The sequence below is a fragment of the Schistocerca americana genome, unplaced genomic scaffold (genome assembly GCF_021461395.2).
Source record: "Schistocerca americana isolate TAMUIC-IGC-003095 unplaced genomic scaffold, iqSchAmer2.1 HiC_scaffold_1350, whole genome shotgun sequence".
In the NCBI taxonomy this organism is placed as follows: Eukaryota; Metazoa; Arthropoda; class Insecta; order Orthoptera; family Acrididae; genus Schistocerca; species Schistocerca americana.
This window is the reverse complement of record NW_025725428.1, coordinates 12,501-20,000: the sequence shown is the minus strand read 5'-3', so window position 1 is coordinate 20,000 and position 7,500 is coordinate 12,501. Positions and strand designations below refer to the sequence as shown.

The window sequence follows — 7,500 nt, the reverse complement described above, 5'->3', positions numbered from 1 at the left end:
TATTTCCAAATTTGCACAATTAATCTTTGAATAACTACTGGGTTAATAAAGAAAAGCCTTATTCATCAGCCAAGCTGATGAATATTGTGCATTGATAAACTTAAAAGACCGTAATTAAAACCATTAGGAGGGGAATGGCAGCACCGGTCATAACAGCTGGAAATCCGTTGTTGGGGCCCGGCTGTCCGCCCACTCCTAAGAAACCACAACAAATGGGGATGATACTGAGGGCAAGATGGTAGAAGTAGGTAGGCTCCCCACTCTATGGAGGCATAGAGACGTGGGATGCCTAGGGGTGTTTCCCAGGTTGAGTTGCCTTCACATCCTCCAAGCAACACACCTCCAAGAAAGATAAACACGACTAGACAACATCACATGAGAGTACATAAATCGATAAACAAACGTTCTTTTCCATGAGTAATACCAACATCCATGACTAATGAAATAATGAACATACAAATTATATTAAGAAAAATCAATAATACAATGTAGATTTGGTAGATTGCGCAAATTTGCGGATATACAATTAGCAAACTTTGTAATTGTAGAAATGTATTTGTAGATAGTGAATTTTCATTAAGGGTGGTGGAGGGAAAGAAAGAATATAGATAAAACTCGGCAGTGGTTTTGCAGTAGTAGTCGGCCCGCCTCCTCGTGGCTAGGGACGGGCAACGCTCCTGGTTATCCGGAGCGGCTAAGTGGCCGAAATTGTAAATAGAATAAATTGTATGTATTGTAGTATAGTAGTAAAGTAGTAACCACTGTATTTACAAGTAGCAATGTTTAGAAGTAGTACCCACTTTTGTTATCTAGATAGTGGGTTTTTGTAAGTTACTTTAAATCTGTAAAAAAAAAAAAAAAAAAAAAAAAAAAAAAAAAAAAAAAAAAAAAAAAAAAAAAAAAAAAAAAAATCTGTCCATATACATGAGCTGCGAGCTGTACCACGTACGAGCTACAGACGCGATCGCGTTGCTCGCTGTACGAATGCAGATGCTCAGCGGCAGCTAGGAGGCGCTCCATCCATGTCGGTACCGGTGAGCGTTGCACTCGCAGTCGCAAAAACGTACGGCAAGTATATTACTCGGAAGAGTCAATGACAGTCCAAGCCCCCCTGCGTGGGAAGAGTCTTCCTAGGCCATGACCCACCGGAAGGGCGCAGCGTCCCCCACCCCAGACATGTGACGTCAGACTATCGGTATTGACGACTAGACTGATTCCTTATAATCATTTGCCATACACCGGTGGAAGCTGCCGAGACGAGTAACTACATAGCGGGCTCGCCGTGTCACTAATGTACAGAGATACAATAGTTTCGACTGGAACCGGATTAAACGTATACACGGCGCTGATTAGTAATAGATAGAGCCATCAGAATACAGATAATGTATAGACCTGTCCGTATACATGCTGAAAGACTCTGCTCACAATCACACGTCAGCCAGACACTCTTATCACGCACTACTCTCTGCCTGTAACAGGCACACAGACAATATGTAAGCACCAGCATGGAACAACACCCAGTGCATCCTCTCTGCCACATTAGACAATCCACACTATCATAACCAGACCGGGAGGTCCACTCGGAAAACAGAATATCCCACCCTTCCGACAACCACCATTGCTCAGCTAAGCCACCAACACCCACACATGTCCCAGACAGGGGTGCACCCAACATCACAATACTGCCTCCTGTCACACCACACAAACAATGGCAGGAATGAAAGACACAGGTCTGCCACAAGCATGGAATCAGAGCGCCGCCTGTTATGAGCCAAAGGTGCACCCTGACGTGGCAAATCAGATGATGCCGCAGTCATTTACTTACGATAATCACAATCAACAAACCGGGCCCCCCCCCCCCCCAAGTGCCTTAACCTAACCCGTATTGTACCTTAACCTAACCCGTATTGTACCTTAACCTAACCCGTATTGTACCTTAACCTAACCCGTATTGTACCTTAACCTAACCCGTATTGTACCTTAACCTAACCCGTATTGTACCTTAACCTAACCCATATTGTACCTTAACCTAACCCATATTGTACCTTAACCTAACCCATATTGTACCTTAACCTAACCCATATTGTACCTTAACCTAACCCATATTGTACCTTAACCTAACCCATATTGTACCTTAACCTAACCCATATTGTACCTTAACCTAACCCATATTGTACCTTAACCTAACCCATATTGTACCTTAACCTAACCCATATTGTACCTTAACCTAACCCATGTTGCGCCTTAACCTAACCCATGTTGCGCCTTAACCTAACCCATGTTGCGCCTTAACCTAACCCATGTTGCGCCTTAACCTAACCCATGTTGCGCCTTAACCTAACCCATGTTGCGCCTTAACCTAACCCATGTTGCGCCTTAACCTAACCCATGTTGCGCCTTAACCTAACCCATGTTGCGCCTTAACCTAACCCATGTTGCGCCTTAACCTAACCCATGTTGCGCCTTAACCTAACCCATGTTGCGCCTTAACCTAACCCATGTTGCGCCTTAACCTAACCTATGTTGCGCCTTAACCTAACCTATGTTGCGCCTTAACCTAACCTATGTTGCGCCTTAACCTAACCTATGTTGCGCCTTAACCTAACCTATGTTGCGCCTTAACCTAACCTATGTTGCGCCTTAACCTAACCTATGTTGCGCCTTAACCTAACCTATGTTGCGCCGTAACCTAACCTATGTTGCGCCGTAACCTAACCTATGTTGCGCCATAACCTAACCTATGTTGCGCCTTAACCTAACCTATGTTGCGCCTTAACCTAACCTATGTTGCGCCTTAACCTAACCTATGTTGCGCCGTAACCTAACCTATGTTGCGCCTTAACCTAACCTATGTTGCGCCTTAACCTAACCTATGTTGCGCCTTAACCTAACCTATGTTGCGCCTTAACCTAACCTATGTTGCGCCTTAACCTAACCTATGTTGCGCCTTAACCTAACCTATGTTGCGCCTTAACCTAACCTATGTTGCGCCTTAACCTAACCTATGTTGCGCCTTAACCTAACCTATGTTGCGCCGTAACCTAACCTATGTTGCGCCTTAACCTAACCTATGTTGCGCCTTAACCTAACCTATGTTGCGCCGTAACCTAACCTATGTTGCGCCTTAACCTAACCTATGTTGCGCCTTAACCTAACCTATGTTGCGCCTTAACCTAACCTATGTTGCGCCTTAACCTAACCTATGTTGCGCCTTAACCTAACCTATGTTGCGCCTTAACCCAACACACGTTGGGCCTTAACCCAACACACGTTGGGCCTTAACCCAACACACGTTGGGCCTTAACCCAACACACGTTGGGCCTTAACCCAACACACGTTGGGCCTTAACCCAACACACGTTGGGCCTTAACCCAACACACGTTGGGCCTTAACCCAACACACGTTGGGCCTTAACCCAACACACGTTGGGCCTTAACCCAACACACGTTGGGCCTTAACCCAACACACGTTGGGCCTTAACCCAACACACGTTGGGCCTTAACCCAACACACGTTGGGCCTTAACCCAACACACGTTGGGCCTTAACCCAACACACGTTGGGCCTTAACCCAACACACGTTGGGCCTTAACCCAACACACGTTGGGCCTTAACCCAACACACGTTGGGCCTTAACCCAACACACGTTGGGCCTTAACCCAACACACGTTGGGCCTTAACCCAACACACGTTGGGCCTTAACCCAACACACGTTGGGCCTTAACCTGCTCTGTAATTGTCATACGACGCGTTAAATTAGTGTAGTGTTGCCTAACTGCAACCCCCGCAATATAGTTTGCTACTCGCACTGCCCGGTCCCCAGAGTATCGCTTCATGTTAAACACCTTGCAGCTATACACTGTAATGCGGATGGCGGCAGGACGTACATGCTCAATGCCCTTCGCAGTTGTTCATTGGCATTCGCATGGCGAAGCACAGCCTACGTTGTGGTACGGCTTGTGGCAACTGTCCGCTGATGTTGTACGTCCAAATCACACACTGTACCGCACATTGGTCCTCATGTACTGAATGATACATCGTGGTACATGTGTGACCGTACCACGACTGCGCCAACAACGGCGAACCATACGGTCCAAATATTGTGCACTCAGCTACGTGTCGTCTCCCTATAAGAGCTGGATTGCAGTATGGTATGCCGTGGATGGCGATCAGCATGAGCCGTCTGTTGATGTAGTGGCGCGTGTTGTCAGACGTAGTCGTCTCTTCTCACACACCGTGATAGCATGGTGCACTGCGTTCCACATCTGCGACATGCGACAGAGGCCGGTTGACAGTCGTTCGCGCAATGGACATCGCATACGTACGGGGGCCACCTTCCACGTGTTCGCGAAGCGTGCACATGTTGTTGCGTGTATGTGGGCAGACATAGTGTGTCGTGACACCTGACACAGGCATGCAACAATCGTTGAATTTGCAAATGGCGATGGACGTCTACGTTTGCTGGTGACGTTACGCAAATGAAGAACTGGTAAACCGTTGTGGTGCGGTTGTTCTCGCTAGAGGTGAATCAGTGATGGCGACGATCGGTTGAGCTACCAACCGGTTGTTTCAGCGATACCCACCATGCCCACGAACGTGAATGGCATGTGGGTGTGAAGCGATACGCGGCGGTGGCTGGGTGGGACCGTCCCCGGCCGGTGAGGGGGGGCCTTCCGGCGTGCTGGCCGCGCGGTGCGTGGGCGCACGCGCTACAGCCGGCTGGTGGGGGCGGCCAGTGGCAGGCGCGCCGGCCGACGGAGGCGGCAGGCGGCGCAGCTGCGCGCCGGCGCACCCTGCACGCGGCGCCGTGCGGCCAAAGTAGGTCCTCGCGGGCCCGGTGCGAAGCGCGGTGGACATCTGCAGTGTGCTGGTCCGATTGAGGACTGTGTGCGCTGAGGATGCGCCGCCGCCCGGCGCTCGGCGCCGCGACGCCGTCTGCTGCTCGGTCGCCTCTGCGGTTCTCGCAGGTGGATTGTATCGCAGCTGTGCGGACGTGTTGGCGCGTGCGCTGTGCTGGGAGAGTTCGCTTCGGCACCCAAGTGGGGCTTTTGTCCTTCTGTGGCGCTGGCGTTGGAGCTGCCGGCCACCGTAGGTGGCGCGTGTTGTCTCCCGCCGGCAATGCCACGACAGCACGCTCCCGGGCCTCTGTCGGCAGCGGCAAGCTCAGTTGGGAGCACGGGTGGTCGCACCTAAAGCGTCTACTCGCCAAACTCCGGGCGATTGCGCCTCTCTCGAACCCGACCAAGTACTTAGGACGGCGCTGCGCGCCGCCGGGACCTGAGAGGGTTTCGAGGTGTATTGTGCAGGGGAGCTCAGCCTCCTCCTGTTTGCAGAATAATTGAGCGGACGCTTGCGTGTTCGCGCGGGCCCCCGGGACACACTCCCGGGCGGCCGGCTGCTCAGCTCTAGTTGACGCAGCTCCCTGGTTGATCCTGCCAGTAGTCATATGCTTGTCTCAAAGATTAAGCCATGCATGTCTCAGTACAAGCCGCATTAAGGTGAAACCGCGAATGGCTCATTAAATCAGTTATGGTTCCTTAGATCGTACCCACGTTACTTGGATAACTGTGGTAATTCTAGAGCTAATACATGCAAACAGAGTCCCGACCAGAGATGGAAGGGACGCTTTTATTAGATCAAAACCAATCGGTCGGCTCGTCCGGTCCGTTTGCCTTGGTGACTCTGAATAACTTTGGGCTGATCGCACGGTCCTCGTACCGGCGACGCATCTTTCAAATGTCTGCCTTATCAACTGTCGATGGTAGGTTCTGCGCCTACCATGGTTGTAACGGGTAACGGGGAATCAGGGTTCGATTCCGGAGAGGGAGCCTGAGAAACGGCTACCACATCCAAGGAAGGCAGCAGGCGCGCAAATTACCCACTCCCGGCACGGGGAGGTAGTGACGAAAAATAACGATACGGGACTCATCCGAGGCCCCGTAATCGGAATGAGTACACTTTAAATCCTTTAACGAGTATCTATTGGAGGGCAAGTCTGGTGCCAGCAGCCGCGGTAATTCCAGCTCCAATAGCGTATATTAAAGTTGTTGCGGTTAAAAAGCTCGTAGTTGGATTTGTGTCCCACGCTGTTGGTTCACCGCCCGTCGGTGTTTAACTGGCATGTATCGTGGGACGTCCTGCCGGTGGGGCGAGCTGAAGGCGTGCGACGCGCCTCGTGCGTGCTCGTGCGTCCCGAGGCGGACCCCGTTGCAATCCTACCAGGGTGCTCTTGAGTGAGTGTCTCGGTGGGCCGGCACGTTTACTTTGAACAAATTAGAGTGCTTAAAGCAGGCAAGCCCGCCTGAATACTGTGTGCATGGAATAATGGAATAGGACCTCGGTTCTATTTTGTTGGTTTTCGGAACCCGAGGTAATGATTAATAGGGACAGGCGGGGGCATTCGTATTGCGACGTTAGAGGTGAAATTCTTGGATCGTCGCAAGACGAACAGAAGCGAAAGCATTTGCCAAGTATGTTTTCATTAATCAAGAACGAAAGTTAGAGGTTCGAAGGCGATCAGATACCGCCCTAGTTCTAACCATAAACGATGCCAGCCAGCGATCCGCCGCAGTTCCTCCGATGACTCGGCGGGCAGCCTCCGGGAAACCAAAGCTTTTGGGTTCCGGGGGAAGTATGGTTGCAAAGCTGAAACTTAAAGGAATTGACGGAAGGGCACCACCAGGAGTGGAGCCTGCGGCTTAATTTGACTCAACACGGGAAACCTCACCAGGCCCGGACACCGGAAGGATTGACAGATTGATAGCTCTTTCTTGATTCGGTGGGTGGTGGTGCATGGCCGTTCTTAGTTGGTGGAGCGATTTGTCTGGTTAATTCCGATAACGAACGAGACTCTAGCCTGCTAACTAGTCGCGTGACATCCTTCGTGCTGTCAGCGATTACTTTTCTTCTTAGAGGGACAGGCGGCTTCTAGCCGCACGAGATTGAGCAATAACAGGTCTGTGATGCCCTTAGATGTTCTGGGCCGCACGCGCGCTACACTGAAGGAATCAGCGTGTCTTCCTAGGCCGAAAGGTCGGGGTAACCCGCTGAACCTCCTTCGTGCTAGGGATTGGGGCTTGCAATTGTTCCCCATGAACGAGGAATTCCCAGTAAGCGCGAGTCATAAGCTCGCGTTGATTACGTCCCTGCCCTTTGTACACACCGCCCGTCGCTACTACCGATTGAATGATTTAGTGAGGTCTTCGGACTGGTACGCGGCATTGACTCTGTCGTTGCCGATGCTACCGGAAAGATGACCAAACTTGATCATTTAGAGGAAGTAAAAGTCGTAACAAGGTTTCCGTAGGTGAACCTGCGGAAGGATCATTACCGACTAGACTGCATGTCTTTCGATGTGCGTGTCGTGTCGCGCAACACGCTACCTGTACGGCTCGCAGTAGCCGTGCGCCGCGTGCGGAACCACGCGTGCTTCTCAAAACTAACGCCAATGTTGTGTGGTACGAGCGCTGAAGCGCTGGAGCGGCTGGCCTGCGGCACCTGGC

At 51.0% G+C, this 7,500-nt stretch overlaps 1 non-coding gene across 1 annotated transcript; it reads left to right on the top strand.

Annotated features, from left to right (window-relative positions):
- The first annotated feature begins 5,417 nt into the window (after window positions 1-5,417).
- LOC124565930 lies at window positions 5,418-7,327 on the top strand. Its single transcript, XR_006970699.1, has one exon. It is a non-coding gene; the product is annotated as a small subunit ribosomal RNA (ribosomal RNA).
- The last annotated feature ends 173 nt before the right edge of the window (window positions 7,328-7,500 follow it).